This window comes from Pleurodeles waltl, chromosome 4_2 (genome assembly GCF_031143425.1).
Source record: "Pleurodeles waltl isolate 20211129_DDA chromosome 4_2, aPleWal1.hap1.20221129, whole genome shotgun sequence".
NCBI classification, from domain to species: Eukaryota; Metazoa; Chordata; class Amphibia; order Caudata; family Salamandridae; genus Pleurodeles; species Pleurodeles waltl.
The window spans coordinates 442,985,839-443,011,927 of NC_090443.1; the positions used below are offsets into that span (position 1 = coordinate 442,985,839).

General features: G+C 47.0%; 1 protein-coding gene across 2 annotated transcripts in view; it reads left to right on the plus strand.

The window, feature by feature from the left end:
- Window positions 1–762: 762 nt before the first annotated feature.
- Window positions 763–26,089, plus strand: part of LOC138292881 (volume-regulated anion channel subunit LRRC8D-like) — a 57,323-nt gene continuing 31,996 nt past the window's right edge. The window contains exon 1 of one of the 2 annotated variants that reach the window (XM_069231729.1): window positions 763–1,351. The gene's annotated coding sequence lies outside the window, so the exon portion shown is untranslated. Of the gene's footprint in view, window positions 1,352–2,135; window positions 2,286–26,089 lie in introns of those variants that run through there. The other variant, XM_069231730.1, reaches the window with a different exon arrangement.

The window sequence follows — 26,089 nt, forward strand, 5'->3', positions numbered from 1 at the left end:
ATTTTTGTAGGGACCGGAAGAAAGGTTGCATTGTGCACTCTGATATAGATATGATGCTGTGGATTTTTTTCATGTGGATGGGGTTCATCTGTCAAGATCTGGCAGGGGGCAGAAAAAGGTCAGGGATGCCCGTTTTTCTGGTGGTGGATGCCCAGAAGATTGGAGGGGCCTTTACAGAAGGTCGGTGGAGTTTACAGAGGGGAACCAGGCCCTAAGAGAGGAGGCAACGAATTAGAAATAGAAAGAGAGCAGGGATTAAGGTTATTAAATAGGAAGTTAGCATTTACGAATTGGCATGAGTTAAAAGTTAAGCAGGGGAAGTTCAAGTGTTATGAGTAACAGAAGGTAGTTGGACATTGGATAGTTTGCAAGGTTAAAGGGGAGGGTGATGTTTTAGGGGTGAGGGAGTAGGTGGTAGGCAGATGTGGTTGGTATAGTGAGATATATAGTTTTGGAAAGCAGGATGCCAAGGGCTGAATTGTGATACGCACCTGTTTCAACAAAGCAGCCTTTTACTCACACAAGATGGGTAGTGGTCTGTCTGGGCTCATTTCACCCAAATGTAGGTTCCACGTAGTCTGTGACAGCTGGCACATTGAGCCATTGAAATGTAGCTGCCAGGTAGATTCTTATGTGTACCACATTCCACCAGAGTCCTGACTTTTATCCTCGCAGCACTGTGCATGCTTACTCCTACAAGTCCCAGCATGCAAGGTGCTGTTGGAAAAGAAAACCAGGAGTGGTAGAGAGGGTCAACCATAACACGAAGCCGCTTGACAATTACGAAGCTCTTACAAGCTCTGCTTCTGAAGGCGCGCCTGGGTTGACATGTTACAGGAGAGGACTCTCGACTATGAGCAATCCGCGGGCGCTCCCACAAGATAACTCTGACAGGAGGAGGAGGAGATTCTGAACGCCGCAAAGAGGAAATCGAGCACTTTCTGCAGCCTTAGTCTCTCGCAATGTAATGCGGTGTACATTTCCGGAGCCTTTAAGGAGTCCTTGTTTTGATTAAAAGCAGGAAGTTTACTACAATTACGACCCCCACCCCCCTTCGCAAAGTCCTTGGCGGGAATTCCTGCCTCGGCTGTTGGGATGTTTTGTTCTTCGTTTTAAAGCCCTTTATTTTTGGAGGGAGAGTTTCCCTGGGGCGCGAGGCGCTGCCTTGGCTATTACAAAGGGAAGCGGGTCACGTGGGCCCGGGTTGGGGCGCCGGGCCAAGGGAGCCCAAGGTTTGGGAAGCGCTGACTAGATGGAACAACCGGACACGAGCCAGGAGGCATAGTCCGGGCCACCGCGTCCAGAGGAGCGGCATCGACTGAGCCCGCACCGGAGGATGCCGGCGGCAACAGTAAGTCAGGCCGCACTACTAGTACCAAAGGCCGATTTTAACGTGCCCTCGCTCAGTCTTTAGCGCCGAGTTCGTGTAAAAGTGATCTCGTACATCAGGAGCCACGGACTTGGACATCTATCTAGGCTGTGAGCTCGACTGAGTTACGCTCCCGTTGTTGTGTTTTTACAGCGCTACGCACGCACTGCATGGCTCTAACCCCTGTTGCTCCGGTTCTGTGAGTTGGCGACCGGCCAGCAGCTCGGATTTATGTGGCATCAACACGAGTAGATTTTTGTTTTTTTACTATTTACTGAAGGGCTTTAACAACTACTAGTCATTTTTTGTATTATATCTGAGCGCCTGTAAAACTGTAACACAGCTTCTTAGCGCTGGTAGCGGGATAGCCTCCCGGCGCTACATACGTCGCGATGTATGTCTTCATTTTAGTATCTTGAAATTGGGCTAAAGTATACCTTTTTGGCTACGCCGAAGTGTCATCCCATTCCCCTTGATCGGATTGGCGGAGGATAAAATAGGGTATGTTAAACACCATCTTATGTGGATTTGTATGGGCATTATACGTAAACGATGTTTGATTACCTGCAGGAGCAAAACAAGCAGTGAGGGTGACCGTGTGGAGAAATCTGTAATATGCACAACTCATTGGTCACACACTGCAGAGGTACAGCCATTCTACCTCGTGCGTGACTATGGTGACCAGATGACTCCGTGACACAACTTTTCCAGTTCCGGGTTTTGATTTAGTATCTCAGTGCATTCTTGGGGGTTATAGCCTTGATTGAGTTTAATTGACCAAATTGGACAAACGCTTGCCTACAATGCTTTGTAAAAGAGTAGTCCAGTATTGCTCCATCACCCTAATCGTGACTCGTCACTTCTTAAACATATGAGGCCCGAACTGCTCCGTTTTCATCTGTTTCTCGGAGACCAGGTAATGTATCCAGCCGTTCCACGTTTTCCATGTCAATGCATATCCAGCTGCCCCAGCCCAGGTTATTGCTCTGTTTTATTCAGTGGTCGAAGTGCATTAATAAGGTTGGGGAAATGTGATGCTGCACGCAGCGTGGGCGGGGTTAGTGAGTGGGGCAGGATCAAAGGTTTTGCTGAAAAACTAAAGATTCTGTACTTTTTTTTCAGCTTTTCGCCTTCAGGTAACCTCATATAAAATAATCACATATTAAATAAAAAATAAATGCAAGTTAGGTTATTCAGTGGGAATTAGGTTAATTGGGGAGGCTGTGGCATAACGGCCTGAGCTGCCGACTTCGGAGCTGGGTCAGCCAGGCTCGAGTCTAGGCATTGGCTCAACATACTTAGGTTTTTGGGAAAATCACTTAATATCCCACATGCCTACAATTCAGAGCCTTGAGACCCTCGCAGGTGATCTACTGTGCTTTACAAATCCTGGCTTTATTTATTATGTATTCTATCAGTTAATGCAATGCAGAGGGCCATGTGTGTAACCAGAGAGCCACAAAGTTGAACCTGGGTTGGTGCATTGGAGAATGATGATTTTGGTATGCTTAGTGCTACGAGGTCCCAATCTGCGACAAAAAGCATTATGAATTAAAAATATATCTATTCCAGGCAATATAGGATAGGTTGATGGAAAATGCACAAAAAGGTTTAAAATAAAACAAGTGCTTCTAAAAAAAACAGATTTTAGTGATAACCAGACTGTAGGTAGTGTATTTTCCTTTACAACTGTCCTTTAAAAGCACACACACTGCAGCTCAGCTGATAGCTCCCTAGCATACCACTTAAAAATACCTGTCCCATAAGGAAGCTTCAGTTGATTCCATCAATAAAAGCCAATATCAACTTCCAAACACCCTTCACATTTGCAGATTAACTAGTTGCGGACATTAACATTTCTTCCAGACAAGCAGGCACAATGGCAAGAAGGTTCGTTTCTTGTTAGCGGTCAGCCCCTCCCTTGGTTTCGCAGCTGGTGAGACTCCCTGCCTCACGCTTCACCTGAAGCATTTCAATTGTTGGAATTTACGGTCCCAGGGCTGTTGTGTTTTCACAAAAAGTAGGGGAATTGTTTTTCTTAAATTAAAAAAAAAAAAAAGTATGGGCAACAATGTGCCTCTCAACTCCCACCCACTTCAACCACTGTTTTTATTATAAAATCAGGGCCACATGCCCCAAAATGGAAAGAAAAAACCTAGGCTGGAGCAAACAGTCATGTATAGAGGTGGGCGAGCCACTGAAAGCCCAAGCCTGTGCTCTGGCTAAGCTCGAGGTCCTCTGGGAACCTCGAACCCATAACAAGTTGAGTTTTTAATGTGGCTACTGTCGATATGGTGTTGGGGCCAGAACTGTGGATTTTGGACTTGGGGTACCAGGTTAGAGTCCTGTGATTCTGGGTAAATCTCTTCATCTCCCCATCCTTATAAACAATGAATGGTTATCTTGTGTAATGGGTGCTCAAGTAAAGCACTCCAATACTTTCGGGTTTTGCTCTATATTAGAATTGCAGGAAAGTACACATAGATAAAAACAAAGTCCTAACACAAGGAAAGAGAAAAAAATACACATTTGCTGACTGATATGTACAAAGTGAAGCCAGAAAACCTAGATACATTGCAGCTTCCCTACCTAAATTGTTTGATCTCAGGCAAATATTTTATTTCAGTTTTAATAAAGTGCTTCTAAGTGCCCTGCAATAATTTGAAGTATTAATGTCAAAGCTTCCACATGCTAAAGAAATACACTTTTTTTTTTTTTCTATTAAAGAGACTTCATAGTTTACGTGATGCTTGGTCTATGACTTGCATAGCAAACATTTTCAGGGCTTGGCTTGTGCACGGGCTCCGAGCCAGGACCCTTGGCTCCGCTTTCCCTGTTAATTTGTTGGCTTGCCCACCTTTAGTCATGCATGGACCTGGGAAACCTGGCAGCTATGTGTACCATGCCCTTCTAGCTGCAGCTTCATAGATCCAGTGACATTGGCCAGGCACAGTGCTTAATTTGAGCCAGTGATTGCGGGTAGGGTCCATTAGCAGTTATTTTTGGGAACCAGCACTTATATTTTCATAGAGAAAATAGAAAGTGCAGAAAGTGCCTAGTGGTAGGCGAAAGAGGCAATTAACTGGAATAAAGACTACGCAGCCTTGGCATTGCACCACTGACATTCGATAGCGCCGGTCACGGACTCCATGCACTCATTCGTTTACAAATTAAGCATTGGCTAGGCAGTGCGCTCTGGGCCTAGCATGGCATTGTCATGTTATGGTCATGTGTAGCAGGGTTATCAAGCTGCACAGCAAAGCTGGGATTTTCATAAATAGTGCGGTGCGCCCTGCATGCCGAAAGTGTCAGGACGTGCTTTAGTAAAGCAGTGCAGTGCTCTATGGGCGGCAGTGCAGTGACCACTTCGGCCCTAGAATACCAGGGTGACAGGTCATGTGCAGTCTAGCGCTGTGGTGTACTCTGAAACCTTCCATGGAAGTGCCATGCTTTGTTCGGGAAGTGGAGTGCCTGTTGCAGAGCTGCCACGAATAGCCTGTTTCTTGAAGCAGTGCGTGCCGTGCGTCCCGCGTGTAAAAGCCATACCTTAGTCAGGCAGCGCACTCTTTGGACAGTCCGTGCAGTGGGCGCAGGCCGCTACGCACGACAGGACCATGCGTTAGCCAGCGAGTGCTCAGCACACTCCTTGCCTGCCACGGCAGTACCGTGCTTTGTCCAAACAGTGCGCACCTGGAAGGGCTGGTAGCGCCGTACCTTTTGCAGGTAGTGCGGTGTTTTTCTGCAGCGTTGACATGAAAAGGAGGAAGTTTGTTGAAGCAGAGCACGATGCGCCCATGTACACGTCCACGCTCAGCTGGGCGCGTGGCTGCGTCTTTGCTGAGGGCTGCATGCCCGTACCTGTGCCTGACACGGAGGCAAGCGCTGCCTGCAGCTGGGGATTCCTTGCAGAGCATGCGTGCATCTTCCTCGAGGCATGGGTTTTGGATTTGGCACGATAATCACTTCAAAATTGATTTATATCGCCATCTTATTCACTACTCTATTTTTTTTGAGTGAAGATCCACAGGTTCTTCCTGGACACTAATTTAATGGCACTTGGCATCTCCTGGCGTTATCCAGACCTTTTGCGCCAAACAGCATTAAGAATGGTGTGGAGAATCAAGAGTAGAAAAACGATTTGCTGCCCAGCCCATCAGATTAAAAGCGTCCTTATTCCCGTTGTCCGACCTTCACAGCTTGTGTGTGTGTGTGTATATATGTAGTATTTGCGTAGCGAGAACCCAGCTAAATGTCAGTAGGGCGCTGTACAGGGTCAAAGGCAAAAATGCAGTGAACGAGTGATTGTAGGGGTAGCGGAGCTCTAAGAGTGGAAGTGGACTGTTAGTGCACCATGATATACAGTTCTTTGCAGAGGGGAGTCTTCAGCTCTTTCTTAAATTGGACCAGCGCTGGGACGGTCTAGATGGATGTATTTCCAGACATTGGGTGCACCCATAGAGAAAGTCTCTTATCTTCTTTTACTCATTTCCTTATTTTCAGTCTGGTGGTGCCCGGGGTGCGGTTACGCCAAGAGCCATCGGAAATCAGCCATAAGTACAGGGCTCCAATGCTGATGACTTGGCAGATGATGCAGCTGGCAAGGGAAGCCATTGGAGCCCCACTAGGGTGGAGATATGCGGTCATATGGCTTAATGTCCTTAATGAGCCGTGCAGGAGTATTCCTGATACCCTTAAGGATGGAGAAGGGTAGAGTTGGGCAGGCCTTGGCGGCGTCCAGATCTGGACCTCGGCCTACTGATGAGTGAAGTTGTATTCGTCAGTCGTGGCACGCTCGGAGCATAAAGCACCAAGGCTTTGCTCAATGGTGCATCTCATTCCAGAGCCAGACATTCTTCAAGTATCGCATGAAGTAGGAGGAGAAAGTGGGCCGGTTCCAATTTAGCAGCCTAAGCAGAACCAAACCCTTCCTGCCCCCAGTAATTCACAATGTAAGCCCTTGTTTTGTTCCCTATAAACAGTGACAACGCCCTGCCGACAGAAACCCACCCAACCCCAGGAAAGCTGTCAAGTCATAATGCAACCAGTGAACCAGTGAGCTATTATTTACTTATTTCTTGTAATCTACATAGCCGTGAAGGATGTTATGTAACTAAATGTCTTTTTCTTGGTTAGTGAACACAGGGAAAAGTGATCCAAAGCGGACTCTTTCAACAAGTTAACAAATATCTGGTAGTTAATATAAAACCAGTGATGCCAGGTGTGTGCGACTTTCCAAGTATTAACAAAAAGAAAAATTTTAAGTACCACAGTTTAGTTTTACTTCTTTTATTGCGCTACTCATCCCAATGCAGGGTGTCAGAGCGGTTTACATCACACGTACACTATACATTGACAAATCATGTGTGTGTGTGTGAATCAGTGTAATTGATTTATTACGTAAGCCAGTGAGGATTAAAAGGCGTAGGCCCTTCATAACTCGTTGTGCTAAATGAGAAGGATTATAATTTATGAACTACAAGTAACAATGGATCTCACGTACCTGTTTACATAAAATACAAATCTGTTATTGGCATGTTACATGATAAGCGTTGCAGGAGACGCATTAACCCTCTGTTACTTTGATTTTAAACTCGGAATAGAAAAAAACATAGATCTCTCCAGCAAATGCATTAAGCTGAAGAGTTATGTTATCGTTATTATTGTTCCTTGTGATTTACTGGACACCCAAAGATCTCTACAGCTGGTGCCTTTAACCCCATAAGGCATTTTTAAGATGCAGCCTTTGCAACCAATTAACCAGAACACCTTTAATGCCATGCTTCTCTTTGTTGCCAAAATTCTTTGTGGCGGGGCTTTAAAAAAAGAAAACAAAAAGGTCTGATTCACAAAGGTAAGCTTACGCTTTTGTGTAAGTTTACAATTATTGACTAGTCACAAAGGTATGTTACTGACAGTATTTTACCACTGCTGAGTCTCTGCAGGACTGTCCTATCTTTGTTTGTGCAGACTCCACAGTGGTGACAATACTACTAATAAAACCCCTTTTTGAGTAGTGTTGGACCTGGCTTTTTGACAGGGACATCCCCAAACTTTTTGCCTCCTTCCTCCTATTTTTTCTGACCTGCTGTTGTTGGCTTTTGACCTCTGAGCACTTTACCACTGCTAACCAGTGCTAAAGTGCATATGCTCTCTGTGTAAATTGTACTATTGATTGGTTTATCCATGATTGACTATTTAATCTACCTGTAAGTCCCTATTAGAGTGCACTACATGTGCCTAGGGCCTGTAGATTAAATGCTACTAGTGGGCCTGCAGCACTGGTTGTGCCACCCACCTCAGTAGCCCCTTAACCTTGTCTCAGGCCTGCCATTGCAAGGCCTGTGTGTGCAGTTTCACTGCCACTTCGACTTGGCATTTAAAAGTACTTGCCAAGCCTAGAACTCCCCTTTTTCTACATATAAGTCATCCCTAATGTGTGCCCTAGGTATCCCCTAGAGCAGGGTGCTGTGTAGGTAAAAGGCAGGACATGTACCTGTGTAGTTATGTGTCCTGGTAGTGTAAAACTCCTAAATTCGTTTTTACACTACTGTGAGGCCTGCTCCCTTCATAGGCTAACATTGGGGCTGCCCTCATACACTGTTGAAGCGGCAGCTGCTGATCTGAAAGGAGCAGGAAGGTCATATTTAGTATGGCCAGAATGGTAATACAAAATCCTGCTGACTGGTGAAGTCGGATTTAATATTACTATTCTAGAAATGCCACTTTTAGAAAGTGAGCATTTCTTTGCACTAAAATCTTGTTGTGCCCTTCAATCCACGTCTGGCTAGGTTTAGTTGACAGCTCCTTGTGCATTCACTCAGACACACCCCAAACACAGGGTACTCAGCCTCACTTGCATACATCTGCATTTTGAATGGGTCTTCCTGGGCTGGGAGGGTGGAGGGCCTGCCCTCACACAAAGGACTGCCACACCCCCTACTGGGACTCTGGCAGACAGGATTGAGCTGAAAGGGAACCGGGTGCATTTCTTAGAGACTCTTTGAAGTCACCCCCACTTCAAAGGCACAACTTAGTATAAAACAGGGCCTCTGCCCTACCTCATCAGACACTTGCTGGAGAAGAAACCTGAACCAGAAACTACATCCTGCCAAGAAGAACTGCCTGGCTGCTCAAAGGACTCACCTGTCTGCTTTTCTACAAAGGACTGCTGCCTTGCTGTTGGCCTGCTGCCTTGCTGAACTGCCTGGCTGCTCAAAGGACTCACCTGTCTGCTTTTCTACAAAGGACTGCTGCCTTGCTGTTGGCCTGCTGCCTTGCTGAACTCTTGTCTGGCTGTAAAAGTGCTCTCCAAGGGCTTGGATAGAGCTTGCCTCCTGTTCCTTGAAGTCTCAGGACCAAAAAGACTTCTGCCTTTCACGTGGACGCTCCGTGCGCCGAAAATGTCGACGCACAGCTTGTTTCGCGGCGAGAAAAACGCCGCACACCGACGCTGATCAACGCGACGCCCTCGGGACGATCGAGACTTCGACGCACAACCTCGCAAGGACAAAGCCGCCCGACTTCCAAGGAGAAATCGACGCGACGCCTCCCGTGAGTGCGAAACTTTGACGCACGGCCTCGCAAGGACAACGCCGCCCGACTTCCAAGGAGAAATCGACGCGACGCCTGCCGTGAGACCAAAATTTCGACGCACGGCCTCGCAAGGAAAACGACGCCCGACTTCCAAGGAGAAATCGACGCGACGCCTACCGTGAGATCGAAACTTCGACGCGCAGCCCCGCAGAACGACGCGCAGCCGGAAAATAAGCAGGAGAACCCACGCACAGACCCGGGACATCTGGTAATCCCCGCGATCCACAAAAAGAGACTGTCTGCGCGCCGGAAAACGACGCCCGACTTCCCCGCGTGGAAAAGAACGACGCAAGTCTGTGTGTGCTGAGCGGAAAACGACGCACACACCCCTTTTTCCACGCATCTCTTCTCCTGTGGCCCTCTGAGGAGATTTCCCACCAGAAACCAGGTACTCTGTGCTTGAAAGACACTTTATTGCTTTCTAAAGACTTAAAGACTCTTAATATCACTTTTCAGTGATATCTTTACAAATTCGTATTGCAACTTTGATCGTTTTGACCTACAATTATCCAGATAAATATTCTATATTTTTCTAAACACTGTGTGGTGTATTTTTGTGGTGTTATACTATGGTGTTGTATGATTTATTGCACAAATGCTTTACACATTGCCTTCTAAGTTAAGCCTGACTGCTCGTGCCAAGCTACCGGAGGGGGAGCACAGGCTGATTTTGGATTGTGTGTGACTTACCCTGACTAGAGTGAGGGTTCTTGCTTGAACAGAGGGCAACCTATCTGCCAACCAAAAACCCCATTTCTAACATTGGTGATCAGCGGTGAGGATAGGACTTGTGTTTGTGCAGTGACATACAGTAGCTAAGTATTTCACTACCTACCCACAGTTGAAGGTCAACTTGATTTTTTATCTCTTTTTTGACTTTTGGTCTCTGATGTCCTCCTGGATATACTATTGATATTTTGGACTTTGGATTTTGGTTTTTGCTGGTAAGATCCTATCAGAATGGGATCGCTTACCTACTTATTCTTTTTGCCTACTGACCACCTCACTAAGGCTGACCTAAGGAAGCTTTGCAGAGAATGTGGCCTTCCTGTAGCAAAGAGATCTACTAAAGCAGAGATGCTACGTGCCTACATAGTCTGGGAGGAAGACAGATGGGCAGAGAGAGAGGCAGCAAGAAACCAAATGACTAAGTACCCCTCAGAGGAGGAGGAGGACGACTCAGATGAGGAAAGAGACCCAGTGAAAAAAGAATGGCTCATGGCTCAAGCACGGTGGATGGAAGAGCTAGATGAGTTTATTGAAAGGGCTGAGGCAGCAAGTCTCTTAGCCCTGGAAGAAGAAAAGATTGCAGCTCAAGAGCTGAGCTGTAAAGAGCTGAAACTGGAGGCCGGAAGGGCTGAGTCCAGTTCAGATGGTGGCAGCAAAAATCTTGCATCTAGTACTGCTGAAGAAGGGCACAAGCCCAGAGATGTGGTACCCAACTTGAAGAAGAGAGTTGACACACCCCAGGCGGTTCAAGGGTATGAGGTAGTTCCCGTTATGCACAGGGTCCCTGAGAAGGATTGGGGAACTGGCACAGGGAGTCATATTCCTACTGGGGGGAGGGACACTTTACTGACTCTAGCAGAGAGTGACAGAGAAAAGGGTTCCCCCCTGGTGGACGTCCTGGATATAGAGTGTAGAGACATCCCAGAAGAGTTTGGGTTGAGTGTCAGGGACAGACAGATACTGTCTCACCAGTCTCAGGAGGGTGAAGTAGAGTGCTTTTCCAAGGTTGAGTTACTAGGTGGTTGGGTGAAGGGTACTGTGGTTAATACATGTGAAGGGCAGAGTGATGTAATTGCTGGAGAGCATATGTCTGGTCCTTATTTTCCAGAGCTACGCCAACACCAGGTGGAGTGTGAGTTCTCTGACCCCAGGGAACTTACAGTGGAGGCAGACTTTTGGGTGAGTACCAGAGAGTCTGAAGAGGCATTTGGGGGTGCTCCTGAAGGGAGTGGTCTAGGTGGTTCCCGACCAAGTGAGGTGGGAAAGGATTGTAGTGTCCCAGGTAGGTCTCAGAGCCTAACCTGTACCGTAGGGCCACCTTTTGAGGGAAGCCCCGCAGTGGCAGAAGAACTTGGGGGGATGACTGTAGACAGCATCCCAACAGTTCTGGTGTCTGGCAGTACCACTCCTAGTGAGGGGGTGCAGAAGTCCAGACATAGGGTTGAGAGGGGGTGGCAGACCCCAGTGGAGGATCTTGAAAGTCAGGGGTCAGCTCTGAGAGCAGAGCCCCCCAGGAATGACCCAGGTGAGACCGTTTCTGGTTTGGGGGAAACCCAGACTCTGCCGGATGGGCAGAGGTCGGGAGACCTGCGCCAACCAGACTCTTGTGTGGCCCTTGGGGACGGCGTGTCCCTTGTGGGGGGTGAGAGTGCCCCCCAGGAAGTCCTGGCATGCCAGGCAAGGATTCAACCTCAGGGTGGTGACTCTGGGTTGGATAACCGGGTTCAGAGGTTAAACTTTGACCTGGTGGGGGGTAGATGTGCCCCCCAGAAAGTCCTGGAATGCCAGGCAATGGCTCAACCTCAGGGTGGTGACTCTGGGTTGGCTTACCAGGTGAAGAGGTCAAACTCTGACCTGGTGGGGGGTAGGTGTGCCCCCCAGAAAGTCCTGGCGTGCCAGGCAGTTGTCCAACCTCAGGGTGTCGACTCTGGGTTGGATGGCCAGGTTCAGAGGTTAAACTCTGACCTGGTGGGAGGTAGGTGTGCCTCCCAGAAAGTCCTGGGGTGCCAGGCAATTGCCCAACCTCAGGGTGGTGACTCTGGGTTGGCTAACCCGGTTCAGAGGTCAAACTCTGACCTGGTGGGGGGTAGGTGTGCCCCCCAGAAAGTCCTGGTATACCAGGCAATGGTTCAACCTCAGGGTGGTGACCCTGGGTTGGAGAACCAGGCTCAGAGGTTAAACTCTGACCTGGTGGGAGGTAGGTGTGCCTCCCTGAAAGTCCTGGCCTGCCAGGCAATGGTTCAACCTCAGGGTGGTGACTCTGGGTTGGATATCCAGGTTCGGAGGTTAACCTCTGACCTGGTGGGGGGTAGGTGTGCCCCCCAGAAAGCCCTGGTGTACCAGGCAGTTGTCCAACCTCAGGATGGTGACCCTAGGTTGGAGAACCAGGTTCAGAGGTTAAACTCTGACCTGGTGGAGGGTCAGTGTGCCCTCCAGGAAGTCCTGGCGTGCCAGGCGATTGTTCTACTTCAGGGTGGTAACTCTGAGTTGAATGGCCCAGTTCAGAGGTTAAACTCTGACCTGGTGGAGGGTCAGTGTGCCCTCCAGAAAGTCCTGGCGTGCCAGGCAATTGTTCAACCTCAGAGTGCTGACTCTGGGTTGGATACCCAGGTTCAGAGGTTAAACTCTGACCTGGTGGGAGGTAGGTGTGCCTCCCAAGAAGCCCTGCTGTGCCAGGCAATTGTCCAACCTCAGGGTGTTGACTCTGGGTTGGATGACCAGGTTCAGAGGTTAAACTCTGACCTGGTGGGGGGTAGGTGTGCCCCCCAGAAAGTCCTGGCGTGCCAGGCAATTGCCCAACCTCAGGGTGGTGACCCTGGGTTGGGGAACCAGGCTCAGAGGTTAAACTCTGACCTGGTGGGAGGTAGGTGTGCCTCCCAGAAAGTCCTGGTGCGCCAGGCAACTGTTCAACTTCAGGGTGGTGACTCTGAGTTGAATGGTCAGGTGCAGAGGTTAAACTCTGACCTGGTGGAGGGTCAGTGTGCCCTCCAGGAAGTCCTGGTGTGCCAGGCAATTGTTCAACTTCAGGGTGGTGACTCTGAGTTGAATGGTCAGGTGCAGAGGTTAAACTCTGACCTGGTGGAGGGTCAGTGTGCCCTCCAGGAAGTCCTGGCGTGCCAGGCAATTGTTCAACTTCAGGGTGGTGACTCTGAGTTGAATGGGCAGGTGCAGAGGTTAAACTCTGACCTGGTGGGGGGTAGGCGTACCCCCCAGGAAGTCCTGGTTTGCCAGGCGGTGATCCAGTCTGAGGGTACAGACCCTGGGCTGGAAGACCAGGTTCAGGGTGTCCCCCTGGACCTGGAGGGAGGGGCTACTGATAACAGTGCCCCTACCATGTTGTCTTCTGAGGAGGCCACTCCTAGTTGGAGGGTGCTGGACCCCAGAAGGGAGGGCAGGGGGAGGGAAGCCTCACCCCGGGCCCTAGTCCCACCTGAAGGTACAGACCCCAGGTGGGAGGGCCAGTGGCAGGTTAACAGCCCTGCACTGGTGGAGGAATGGTACAGGGCGACTTCTGTAAGCCCCCTGGCCATGTTGGACTCTGGGGGTACCGCTCCAGGAAGGAGGGTACAAAGCCCCAGAGGGGAGGACCAGGTTCAGGCTGTCATCCCTGACCTGGTGGAAGGGAGAGTGGTTAAAGGGTGCCCAGCACCTGGGGCTACCGCCCCCCACTCTCCACAGCCACAGTGGTTGGAGAGCTTTGAGAGGCCTGGGGCCTGGCTCTCATCCCTGGCAGCTGTCAGTAATCACTGTGGCTTGCTGTCCGGGTGGACAGAGTTATCCCTGGGGAGGGGACAAGTGTCACACCCCAGGGGTAGAGTGGGCAACACCACTATGTTGGTCATGGGGGTACTATCCTGCTCCTGGGATACATCTGTGAGCAAAGTAAGGTTAGGTGCTGCACAGATGGGATCCGCAGGAAAGGAGAAAGGTTCCCCATGGATGGGCTTAGTGGGCCCTGAGAGTATGGACAGAGGGATCCAATTGGAGTCAGGAAGGCGAAGAACTGGAGCATGCCCCTGCTGTTGTGGGCCTGGGTCCTTGTTCTGTCGCCTCAAACAGGGAAGTACATCAGGATAGTGATTGTTCTCCCCTGGCTTTAGGCTGGTGGGGGGTCATGTTGGACCTGGCTTTTTGACAGGGACATCCCCAAACTTTTTGCCTCCTTCCTCCTATTTTTTCTGACCTGCTGTTGTTGGCTTTTGACCTCTGAGCACTTTACCACTGCTAACCAGTGCTAAAGTGCATATGCTCTCTGTGTAAATTGTACTATTGATTGGTTTATCCATGATTGACTATTTAATCTACCTGTAAGTCCCTATTAGAGTGCACTACATGTGCCTAGGGCCTGTAGATTAAATGCTACTAGTGGGCCTGCAGCACTGGTTGTGCCACCCACCTCAGTAGCCCCTTAACCTTGTCTCAGGCCTGCCATTGCAAGGCCTGTGTGTGCAGTTTCACTGCCACTTCGACTTGGCATTTAAAAGTACTTGCCAAGCCTAGAACTCCCCTTTTTCTACATATAAGTCATCCCTAATGTGTGCCCTAGGTATCCCCTAGAGCAGGGTGCTGTGTAGGTAAAAGGCAGGACATGTACCTGTGTAGTTATGTGTCCTGGTAGTGTAAAACTCCTAAATTCGTTTTTACACTACTGTGAGGCCTGCTCCCTTCATAGGCTAACATTGGGGCTGCCCTCATACACTGTTGAAGCGGCAGCTGCTGATCTGAAAGGAGCAGGAAGGTCATATTTAGTATGGCCAGAATGGTAATACAAAATCCTGCTGACTGGTGAAGTCGGATTTAATATTACTATTCTAGAAATGCCACTTTTAGAAAGTGAGCATTTCTTTGCACTAAAATCTTGTTGTGCCCTTCAATCCACGTCTGGCTAGGTTTAGTTGACAGCTCCTTGTGCATTCACTCAGACACACCCCAAACACAGGGTACTCAGCCTCACTTGCATACATCTGCATTTTGAATGGGTCTTCCTGGGCTGGGAGGGTGGAGGGCCTGCCCTCACACAAAGGACTGCCACACCCCCTACTGGGACTCTGGCAGACAGGATTGAGCTGAAAGGGAACCGGGTGCATTTCTTAGAGACTCTTTGAAGTCACCCCCACTTCAAAGGCACAACTTAGTATAAAACAGGGCCTCTGCCCTACCTCATCAGACACTTGCTGGAGAAGAAACCTGAACCAGAAACTACATCCTGCCAAGAAGAACTGCCTGGCTGCTCAAAGGACTCACCTGTCTGCTTTTCTACAAAGGACTGCTGCCTTGCTGTTGGCCTGCTGCCTTGCTGAACTGCCTGGCTGCTCAAAGGACTCACCTGTCTGCTTTTCTACAAAGGACTGCTGCCTTGCTGTTGGCCTGCTGCCTTGCTGAACTCTTGTCTGGCTGTAAAAGTGCTCTCCAAGGGCTTGGATAGAGCTTGCCTCCTGTTCCTTGAAGTCTCAGGACCAAAAAGACTTCTGCCTTTCACGTGGACGCTCCGTGCGCCGAAAATTTCGACGCACAGCTTGTTTCGCGGCGAGAAAAACGCCGCACACCGACGCTGATCAACGCGACGCCCTCGGGACGATCGAGACTTCGACGCACAACCTCGCAAGGACAAAGCCGCCCGACTTCCAAGGAGAAATCGACGCGACGCCTACCGTGAGTGCGAAACTTTGACGCACGGCCTCGCAAGGACAACGCCGCCCGACTTCCAAGGAGAAATCGACGCGACGCCTGCCGTGAGACCAAAATTTCGACGCACGGCCTCGCAAGGAAAACGACGCCCGACTTCCAAGGAGAAATCGACGCGACGCCTACCGTGAGATCGAAACTTCGACGCGCAGCCCCGCAGAACGACGCGCAGCCGGAAAATAAGCAGGAGAACCCACGCACAGACCCGGGACATCTGGTAATCCCCGCGATCCACAAAAAGAGACTGTCTGCGCGCCGGAAAACGACGCCCGACTTCCCCGCGTGGAAAAGAACGACGCAAGTCTGTGTGTGCTGAGCGGAAAACGACGCACACACCCCTTTTTCCACGCATCTCTTCTCCTGTGGCCCTCTGAGGAGATTTCCCACCAGAAACCAGGTACTCTGTGCTTGAAAGACACTTTATTGCTTTCTAAAGACTTAAAGACTCTTAATATCACTTTTCAGTGATATCTTTACAAATTCGTATTGCAACTTTGATCGTTTTGACCTACAATTATCCAGATAAATATTCTATATTTTTCTAAACACTGTGTGGTGTATTTTTGTGGTGTTATACTATGGTGTTGTATGATTTATTGCACAAATGCTTTACACATTGCCTTCTAAGTTAAGCCTGACTGCTCGTGCCAAGCTACCGGAGGGGGAGCACAGGCTGATTTTGGATTGTGTGTGACTTACCCTGACTAGAGTGAGGGTTCTTGCTTGGACAGAGGGCAACCTATCTGCCAACCAAAAACCCCATTTCTAACAAGTAGTAAACAATCAAAAACTTAAAAAGTGTAAGTTCACCTTTGTGAATCAGGCCCTAAATGTATAAATTGAGGTCCTGATTTTGTGTCGGGGTTGTTACTTTTTTGGCACAACCCTGATGCAAAATCTCATTTGTTAAATGTCACAATGTGCTCAAATGTACTCATTATATACTTGCTAAACAAATGTCGGAGGTCTTCAGATCTGATGTCACTTCTTGTAATGTCACTTCTTGTGAGGTTTATGGAGTATAACCCTACTGCCTCTGATGCCCCTTGTGATGTCACACGCTGTGATGGTGTCACTTATATAGTGTAACTTGGGTAGTCCCCAACCCCCCTCCACACTTCTGTTTTTTAGGACTTGCGCCCTGCACAGAATGACACACAGGATGTAATATGTCTTCACATCAATAGCTATTTTAGAGGCGTGATCACAAAATAATGTAGGAGTCATAGAGAGAAAACAGCACGTTAAAGTAACACGGGGAACAGTATTATTCTATGTTGCAATTTTAAATATTGTACTTAAATCACCAAACCGTGCAGTTTTACCCAGTGTGATGAATTATGTAGTCCAGTCAGCACCAGAAACTCCTGGTTCTGTCTAGGATACTGGTCTATAAATCTGTGATGTTTCTGAACCAAAGTCGCCTGCACCACAAGGCAATGATAGCTTTTCTCTGTACTGCCTCGGACTCCCTCTTCACTTAGGAGTGGGTGCAGAATGTTCCAGACATTTCGGGTGAAGCAACATAGGCGTCGGCAATCTCCTTTGTGGATCATTAAAGCAATATATTGCCACAGTGTTTATACTATGATGCAAAATTTCTGTGACTAAAGGGGACAGGCTGTACAAAGCTAACACCAACGTTATAGGTGTAGGTGACGTCTCACAGAAAGGAACGGCAACATATACACACAGCCAGCGACGCAGGTCTAGTAGCGCTGCAACTACAAGTGAGTTCAGAGTAGAGCAGCAATTGATGGGGACAAGCTGTGAAAATTTAATTTAACAATGAATGTTTTCAAAAATGTATTTTAAGAGATTGCTGTTGAGAAGTTTGCTAAAGCTCTCTACTTTGCTTAGCCCCGCTACCCTGAATATCTACTCCTTTCCGCCGGTCTGACTCTGGGAAGGCAGTAGGATTAGTTTAGTGGTTAAATCGCAGAGCTCACTAACCTGAGACCTGTGTGCATATCCCAGCTTCCCACTTGAAAAACCTGTATAAACCTTAAGGTCTGACTGCTGCTCTGAGAGAATGGCGATTCTCCAACAACCATACAAAGAGAATCTTGATTTCATTAAATACAATAGAAGCTAACATTATACAGTAACTTTTATTGCAGCCCCATCATGCAGCCCTTTAAAGAACATAAATACATCCTAAATAAGACATCCCAGTTTAGAATATTCAAACAATAGATCGCTCCATGTCACTATGCATCTTCTTCAAGCTACAAAGAAACAAGTAATGCCTCTTTGGCTTGACTGTGAAATTTTCTTATGGCAAGTAGTTATCTGAAAGAAGACAAAACCAAGTGATAACACCAACAAATTCAATCCAAAGAAAAATAATCTTAATAAGGAAAAACATTAAGTTAATGATATAGACACAATTTATATTAAACAATTTATTTAAATACATAATGTAAGAATAATTAAATGGGAGTCTTGGGTGGGATAATGTTAGCCTCCATTGTCTTTAATGAAATCAAGATTCTCTCTGTATGCTTATTGGAGAATTGCCATTTCATAACAAGACAGGAGACTACCATTGTGCCTGTTTAAAGTCCCCCAATGCCACACCACTCACGTGCTCTACTGGATTAAGATAAAAAGTCGCAAATGTGCTAGCACTTGACCAGTCTGCTGCTTTCAGAATGTCTGCAAGTGTACCACCTGCCTAAAACATTTACGTGCCATTGCACCCCTAGAATAATGAGCCCCGAACTTGGATAAATCAATTCCTGCTTCTGATACTACTGCCCTCACCCACCATGAAATTGTAGCTGTTGAAACTGCCCTGTAGGGTTTAACATAAGACATTAATAGCTGATCCTCGCCATCTGGTCTAAATTCCAGCATTTTTTGCTAATTAACTATAATGCAATTTACTACACACAACTTTCTGCAGTCATTAAAAAATGGATACAATATTTTTAAGACATGGATTAGGTCCTCTTCCTAATCTCAAAATGGACCCCATCTGGGGAATAAAATCGATTACAGACCTGTAATGCCTTAACATCCAATACTTTTTGTAAAATATATTAAACCGATAATGTATCCAACTTCTGTGAAATCTGTCTCCTGAAAAGATAGGAATTATCAGACCATGAGGCAAACAAGTAAAAACCAGATTAACATTCCCTAAAGAATCTCACATAGCCCTAGGCGGATGCCTAAGCTTTATTCCCTTCATTACCTTGTGGTTTAAAGGATCACTACCAAAATCATTCACCAAGCAATGCCCTGCCGAAACGCCAGGTCTGTAACAGTTAGCCGTTCTATAAGACTGCCTGCTTTGAGCAACTGTTTGAGATAATTCGCCACTTCTACTGTAGGATCCTCCACGGGATCCACATTTTTTTACACGCACCAACTACACCACTTTCTCCATACTTCTGTGTATCTTTTCCTGGTACCTGGTGCCCATGATTCATCCCATAGATTTTTAGTCTCACCTGAAAGGCCAGAGTATCTACCAGATCTCCTGAAATACTCCAGACAAGAAGGTTTAAATACAATTCTAACACTAATGTATGCTCCTTTTCTTCCTGCCCTTCTAAAATACCTGGACTCCCCAGAATCAAACAGTGGACTTCCACAGCTAGTTCCATTACTCAAAGGAAACCAGACTTGCAATATCCAAAACAGAGTTACCAGAACAATGGTGCATCATGCCTTCTGGACCTTTTTTTATACTACCCTCTGGATCAGTGTGAAAGAAGGGAATCCATAACAGTTCTTTCCCCTCCAAGTGTGTAGCAAAGCATCCACTGCAACACCCTGGCATCTGGCCTCCAGTTGTAGTACTGATTTTATCTGAAATGTCAGTCTGCTGGCAGACAGATGTATCTGAAAAGGACCCCAAAGATTCTCAATCTTTTGGAAATATACTGGACTTCACTTCCAGTCGCAGGAGTCCCTCAAAAATCTTAAGTTCAAGTCTACTCTCTTGTTCTGATGACACAGGATGAAATTTGCTTTCAAAAATAATATTCTGATGCCAACAAAAATACCAAATTTCCCTAGCTAGATCTGCAAGTTTTTTTGATCTTGCTCTCACTAGATGATTGATATAGAATACTACAGTGAAATTGTACATTCAGATCAATACCACACTGTTTGTTAATATGGATCTGAAACTCATCAAAGCGTTCAGGCCTGCTAACATCCCCGAACAGTTTGTGTAGGGATTATTTCTCCATGGAGCACTGCCCCCCTTCCCCAGTTTCTATCTTTTGCATCCCAACCAAGGTTACTTGCATCTGACTCTACAGTAAATTCTGGAACATTCCCAAAAATGTCCTTACTGTTCCAACTGTCCAGATTGCTCAACCATCATTGAAAGTCCTCTCGCCTCCTGGACAGGGGCATTGTATCTGCATACCACAGAGCTTTCCTCAAACCCAATAATTTCAGTCTCTGAAGAGCCCTGTATTGCAGTGGTCCTGGGCAGACGGTGTGAATTGAAGATTACAAAAACCCTATCACTCTTGCCAGACCCCTCAACGTTACCACTTCCTTTGCTAGGACATGAGCTACCTCCTTCTTGATCTTTGACAATTTTGTCTGAGGGAGACAAAACTGTGTCATATTGGCATCCACCTTAAACCCCAAAATTCCAGGCTCTGTGTAGGAATCATGATTGACCTCTATACATTGATAATGAACCATAACACTTGTAAGAGATCTGTTGATTACTTCATGTGCTTCAGTAATTCTCCTTGATCCTGAGACATCAGTAACATTGTCTAGATAAATCAGTTAGCATACTCCTCTATTTCTCAGGAAAGCAACTACCTGATGGAGAACTTTGGTGAAGCATCAAAGGACTGATGACAGACCAAAAGGAAGACAGGAAAACTGGTACACAATACCTCTCCAACTGAACTGTACATACATCTAAGATTCTAGATCCATAAGAATTGAAAAGTAGACGTCTTTTGGATCCAACTTCACAAGACAGTCTTTTTCCTGTAAAATGTCCAGCAAAAGATGGATCCCTTCCATCTTGAGGTTTCCGTAAATCAAAAACCTGTTCAGGTCCTACAAGTTTATAAAGGGTCACCAGCCCTTGTCCTTCTTCCTCAATAAGAAGACCGTTCTTATGAAAACATTTTCTGAGTTGGCAATCTTGCAGATTGCCCCATGAGCAACATTTGTGCAACCTCTGTATCTACCAGTGCCATGTGTTCCTGGTCTAAGGACAACTCCCTTGAGAAACACATATGGTAAGAAACCTGACAAAACTATTTTGAAACTTTTCACAGTCTGTAACACCAAGAATCCTTTGTCATGGCAGAGCAATTTGGGTGAAAAAACGTAATGTTCCCCCTACCTTTGAATGTGAAGAACCAATTGGATGAATAAGGCTTACTTTGATCTCCAGCTCTCATGAATCTGCCACTCCTGCCTCGTCCTCTTTGCTGGAAGATACAGCTCTCTGCACGGAAACACCTTCCATATCCCCACTGGTCCTGATGGTACCATTGGAACCTTCGTAGCCTGCGGCTGACACCCAGGCCCCTCTTGTCAGGCCTTCCAAAAACTCTATTATTGAACATTTGTTTCATAATAGTTTGCACCTTAATAAAGGCAGTAAACGTCAAGACCTGTTTTCCCAGCGCTTTATCAAAACTTTCCCCACAAAGGCCACTTGGGTCTGCGGTGTTTTTTTGTTGGCAAGATCGCCCAACTTTGGGTTGAACCCTCTTTCTCTATGCAACTAAACTAGCATTGGCATTGCCAAGCAGACATAAGGCCTGTTGGCTCCAGCCTAGGAGAAGCTCCACTTCTATAGGTATGGCCTTAAAGGAGACCTCCTCAGCCATATCCAAAACCCTGGCCAGTGGACCCTGGGTGTCTAATAATCTGTCTTGGCCCTGCTTAAGGCAGCCCTAAAGACATTGTCAAGGATCATTCCTGGAAGTTAAAAGTAAAGTCAAGCGTTCTGAGTCCAAATTGGTGTTATTCCTGACTTATTTTCCAGGAATGGTCTGGAACATTCAGCTCTCACCAGATTCTGCATTTCTTTACCAAGAGACGTGCGGATCCAGAATTTAATAAAGGAGGTTACGTGGTCCAGAGGCCACCAATCTTAGCCCCTTGGGTGCATAATGCGGGTTGGGTTAAACATTTCCACTCCGAATGGTCTTTAATAGTCTTTGAACATGAAAGCCGGTCTAAATCTTCATCAAGGAAATCATTTTCTGATATATCCAGAGAATCGAAGACTGACTCGTCCGCCTCGTTCTTGATCTCACTACAATATGAATAATCATCATCGGTATCAAAATTGCAGTTTCTTGTGCCATGAAGGACACTCATTCTATTCGTGCTGCAGGGGACACCTATATCAATTGTACCAACATGGTCTCTCCTGCTACTTGTGCCGCCATGGACACTGTGCTCTTCTGTGGTGCTCAGATTTACCAATGATTGTTCAGTTGTTTGCAGTGCTCACCCTGACCAAGGAGTGCTCCTCATTTGTGAGTTGTTTAGTTTTTTTGCTTGCATTACCTGCCTTCCTAACTAGTAAAGGCGTCTCTTCCTCTGAAAAGGAGAAATAAATATTCCTTAGAGGGGGAATCCCTTTTCCTTTTTTTGAAAATGGCTGCATCACCTTTTTCAGGGAAGATTTAATTTCCCGGTCAACATTTTTTTTTTAAACATATCCTCACTAAGGTGAGGGTTCGGTATCTCCCGCCTCCTGGTTTCATACGTTTTAAAAATTAAAGAATGAATAATCTCCTCTTTCTTTTATTAAGTAATATTCAGCTGTTAGAAATTCTCACTATTGGTTCTGTTGTCACACCAGAACCTTTGGCAGGTGCTCGTCTTGGTGTGGCAACATAGTATGCAGGCTGAGCCTGTCTTAAGAAGTAAAAAGGCCCAACCCAAAGGAAGAAGGCTTCTGTGAAGCAGAGTCCCCTTTTTACCACCCTTTGAGGACTCAGCTGAAGCGGAGGTTTGGAAACACGCAGAGGCTCTCCTCCCAAGCATGAGAAAGCATCTCTTATGCCTTACAAGATCGCACCAGTCCCAGTGTGCGACTGTAGGCCTGTGGACCTTACACTGCGCATCTTTTAAAAGAAACGTGGCCTGAAGAAAAAATCTGCATGGAGGACACCCTCTTTTCACAGTATTGTGAGAAAATAAAATAAGCGTTGTGAAAAAAAGGATACCATAAATTGTAAGGGAGAAAAAACATTGACACAGACTTACCTGAATGTGTCAAATCTGCAAATCTTATAAATAGATTAAATTAGCATTTTTACAAGTCAAAGGATAAAACAAGGCCATAGAACTTAACAATGCAGATGCAGCGAAAAAAGAGGAAGATGCATAGTGACATTGTTAGAAATGGGGTCTCTAGTTGGCAGTCAGTTTGCACCCTGTCCAAGTAGGGACCCTCATTCTAGTCAGGATAAGGGAGATAACCGCTCAGAAAACCCCTGCTCACCCCCTTGGTAGCTCGGCACGAGCAGTCAGGCTTATCTCAGAAGCAATGTGTAAAGCATTTGTACATAACGCACAGTGATAGAGTGAAACAATTTAAAAGGACACCACACCAGTTTTAGAAAAATAGCTAATATTTATCTATATAAAACAAGACCAAATATGATAAAAATCCAACGTACAGTAATAAATATATGAATTCTGCAAAAGTTACTTAAAAAGACAGTTCCTTGAAGTCGATAGCTCCACCTAGGGCTATCACGGCGTCGTGATCAACAAAACCAGTAGTTCAGGCCAGTCGCGGGCCAGCTACAGTGTTGGGAAGACTACAGACAGTACCTTTTTGCATTGCAGGGTGTTGTGTTCCTCGTTGTGAGCTCCAGAGAGCGGCATCACGGTGTCGGTTCTGGAGGTGGTGCGGGAGTCATCGGGCCCTTGAGGTCACGCGCGTTGCAGATCGAACTCCGGGCTGATGAAGTCAGGAGTGCTTAAGTGGATGGCATTGGGGCTGCTGTGTGAAGCGGGACGATGCGACGTGCAGTGCCCTCTAGTCACGGTGCATGCAGCGGCTCGGTGACTGCATCCAGGGGCGTTGGTGAGACCAGGGCTGCGGTGTGAAGTTTGTCATGCGACGTGTGGTGTCACCAGGTCAAGGTGTTTTGCAGTGGCGTCCTCGTTGCTGAAGCGCTGTTGTTGGTAGGCCCAAGCCGGTGGTACGGGACGGTGCTTTGTGACCCTTATAAGCGGTGTCCACAGGCCACGGTGCAGGCAGGAATGCCTGGTGACGACACTGGAGTCGATGGTGTTGGCATCGGTGGACCGGGGCAGTGGGGCGGGATGGTGCTTTGTGTACCTCACGAGTGGTGTCTACAGGCCACGGTGCGAACAGTAGCTCGGTAAAGTCATCCAATGACGGTGTTGGTGAGACCAGGGTTGCGAAGCGGGCAGTGCTGCTCTGTGTGGCGGCAGCAAGTCACAGTGCAGGCCAAGGGTGGTGTTGCCGGCGTTGCTGTGGTTTCTCCTCTTGAACAGCACAAAACACACTGTTCCCAGTGCTGCAGGTCGAGGAAACTGAAGTCTTTGGTGTCTCTGCGACTTCCAAAAGAAGGCAAGCTCTACTCCAAGCCCTTGGACACACAGGGAAGTTCACCCTTTGTGGGGTTTTTTCAGACAGAAGCAGCAACTGGAGGCCAGTCCAGCAAAGCAAAACACCAAAGGGACAGTGCTCCTCCCCCAGCTCTTCAGCTCTTCTCCTTGGCAGAGGTTCCTCTTGATTCCAGAAAGATTCTAAAAGTCTGGGGTTTTGGGACCAATACTTATACCCCTTCCGCCTTTGAAGTTGGCAAAGTCTCAAGTGTTTGAAGATGCTTACTTGTCCAGGCCAGGCCCCAGACACACACCACGGGGTTGAAGACTGCATTGTGTGAGGGCAGGCACTGTCCTTTCAGGTGTGAGTGACCACTCCTCCCTCCACACTAGCTCAGATTGCTCATCAAGATATGCAGGCTACACCCCAGCTCCCTTTGTGTCACTGTCTAGAGGAGAGGTGTAAACAGCCCAACTGTCAAACTCATCCAGTTGGGGAATCCACAAACGAGCAGAGTCACAGAATGGTTTAAGCAAGAAGATGCCTACTTTCTAAAAGTGACTTGCAATCCAAAAACCAACTTCACTAAAAGATGTATTTTTAAATTGTGAGTTCAGAAACCCTAAACTCCAGATTTACATCCGTTCTCAAAGGGAATCTGCACTTTCAAGTGATTTAACAGCAGCCCCCATGTTAACCTGTGAGAGAGATGGGCCTTGCAACAGTGAAACCTGAATTTGGCAGTATTTCACTGTTAGGACATGTAAAACACGCCAGTTCATGTCATACCTTTTTAAATATGCTGCACCCTGCCCAGGGAGCTACCTAGGGCCTACTTTAGGGGTACCTTACATGTACAAAAAGGGAAGGTTTGGGCCTGGCAAGTGGGTACACTTGCCAGGTCGAAATGACAGTTTAAAACTGCGCACACAGACACTGCAGTGGCAGGTCTGAGCCATGTTTACAGTGTTACTAATGTGGGTGGCACAACCAGTGCTGCAGATTCACTAGTAGTATTTGATTTACAAGCCCTGGGCACCTCTAGTACACTGTACTAGTGACTTACCAGTATCAGATATGCCAATCATGGATAAACCAATCACCAATACAATTTAAATAGTGAGCACCTGCACTTTAGCACTGATCAGCAGTGGTAAAGTGCACAGAGACAATAAACCAGCAAAAACAGAGTCCACGATACCATAAAAACAGGAGGTCAGAAGGCAAAAGACAGGCGAGACATGCCAAAAAGTTGCCAAATCTAACAGACATGGAGTTATATATTGTTTAAATATTCTAAACTGGAATGTCTTATTTATGACATATTTATGTTCTTTAAAGAGCTGCATGTTGGGGCAGCAATAACAGTTTTTGCATTATGGTAGCCTCCAGCCTTGTAATGAAATTCAGACTGCTGTGCAGAGGGCACCCCAGACAGATTGCTTCACAGATAGTTGTGTGGTGGGCCCCTGGGCTGCTCTGCAGACAGCTGTGTGGTAAGCACCCAACCGATTCTCCAGAATCTTTCGCAGCAGTGTTGGACCTGGCCCTTTTTGCAGGGTTATCCCCAAAATATTTGCCTTCTTTTTCCTATTCCTCCTGTCCTGTTTTTGTTGGCTTTAGGACTCTGGGTCAATGCTACTAGTGAGCCTGCAGGACTGATTGTGCCGTCCATACGAGTAGCCCTTTAGATATGGCTCAGGCCTGCAATTGCAGTGTCTGTGTGTACAGTTTTAAACTGCCATGTTGACCTGGCAAATGCACCAACATGCCTTGCCCAACCCTTCCCTTTTATTACATGTAAGTCACACCTAAGGTAGCTCCAAGCCAGCCCTATGGGCAGGAGGCAGTGTACTTAAAATGTAGGACATGTACTGGTGTGTTTTTATATGTCCTCATAGTGAAGTACTGCTCATTTCATTTTTTCACCATTACAAGACCTATCTCTCCCATAGGGTAATATGGGGATTGCCTTACAATACCTTAAGTGTAATTTCCCATTGGGAGCAGATAGAGAGGTGGAGTTTGGGGTCTCTGAACTCACAATTTTAAAATACATGTTTTGTGTAAATTGGTTTTTGGATTGTAAGTTTGAAAATGCCATTTTTAGAAAGAAGGCAGTTTCATACTTAACCATTCTGTGCCTTTGTCTGTCTGCTGACTACACA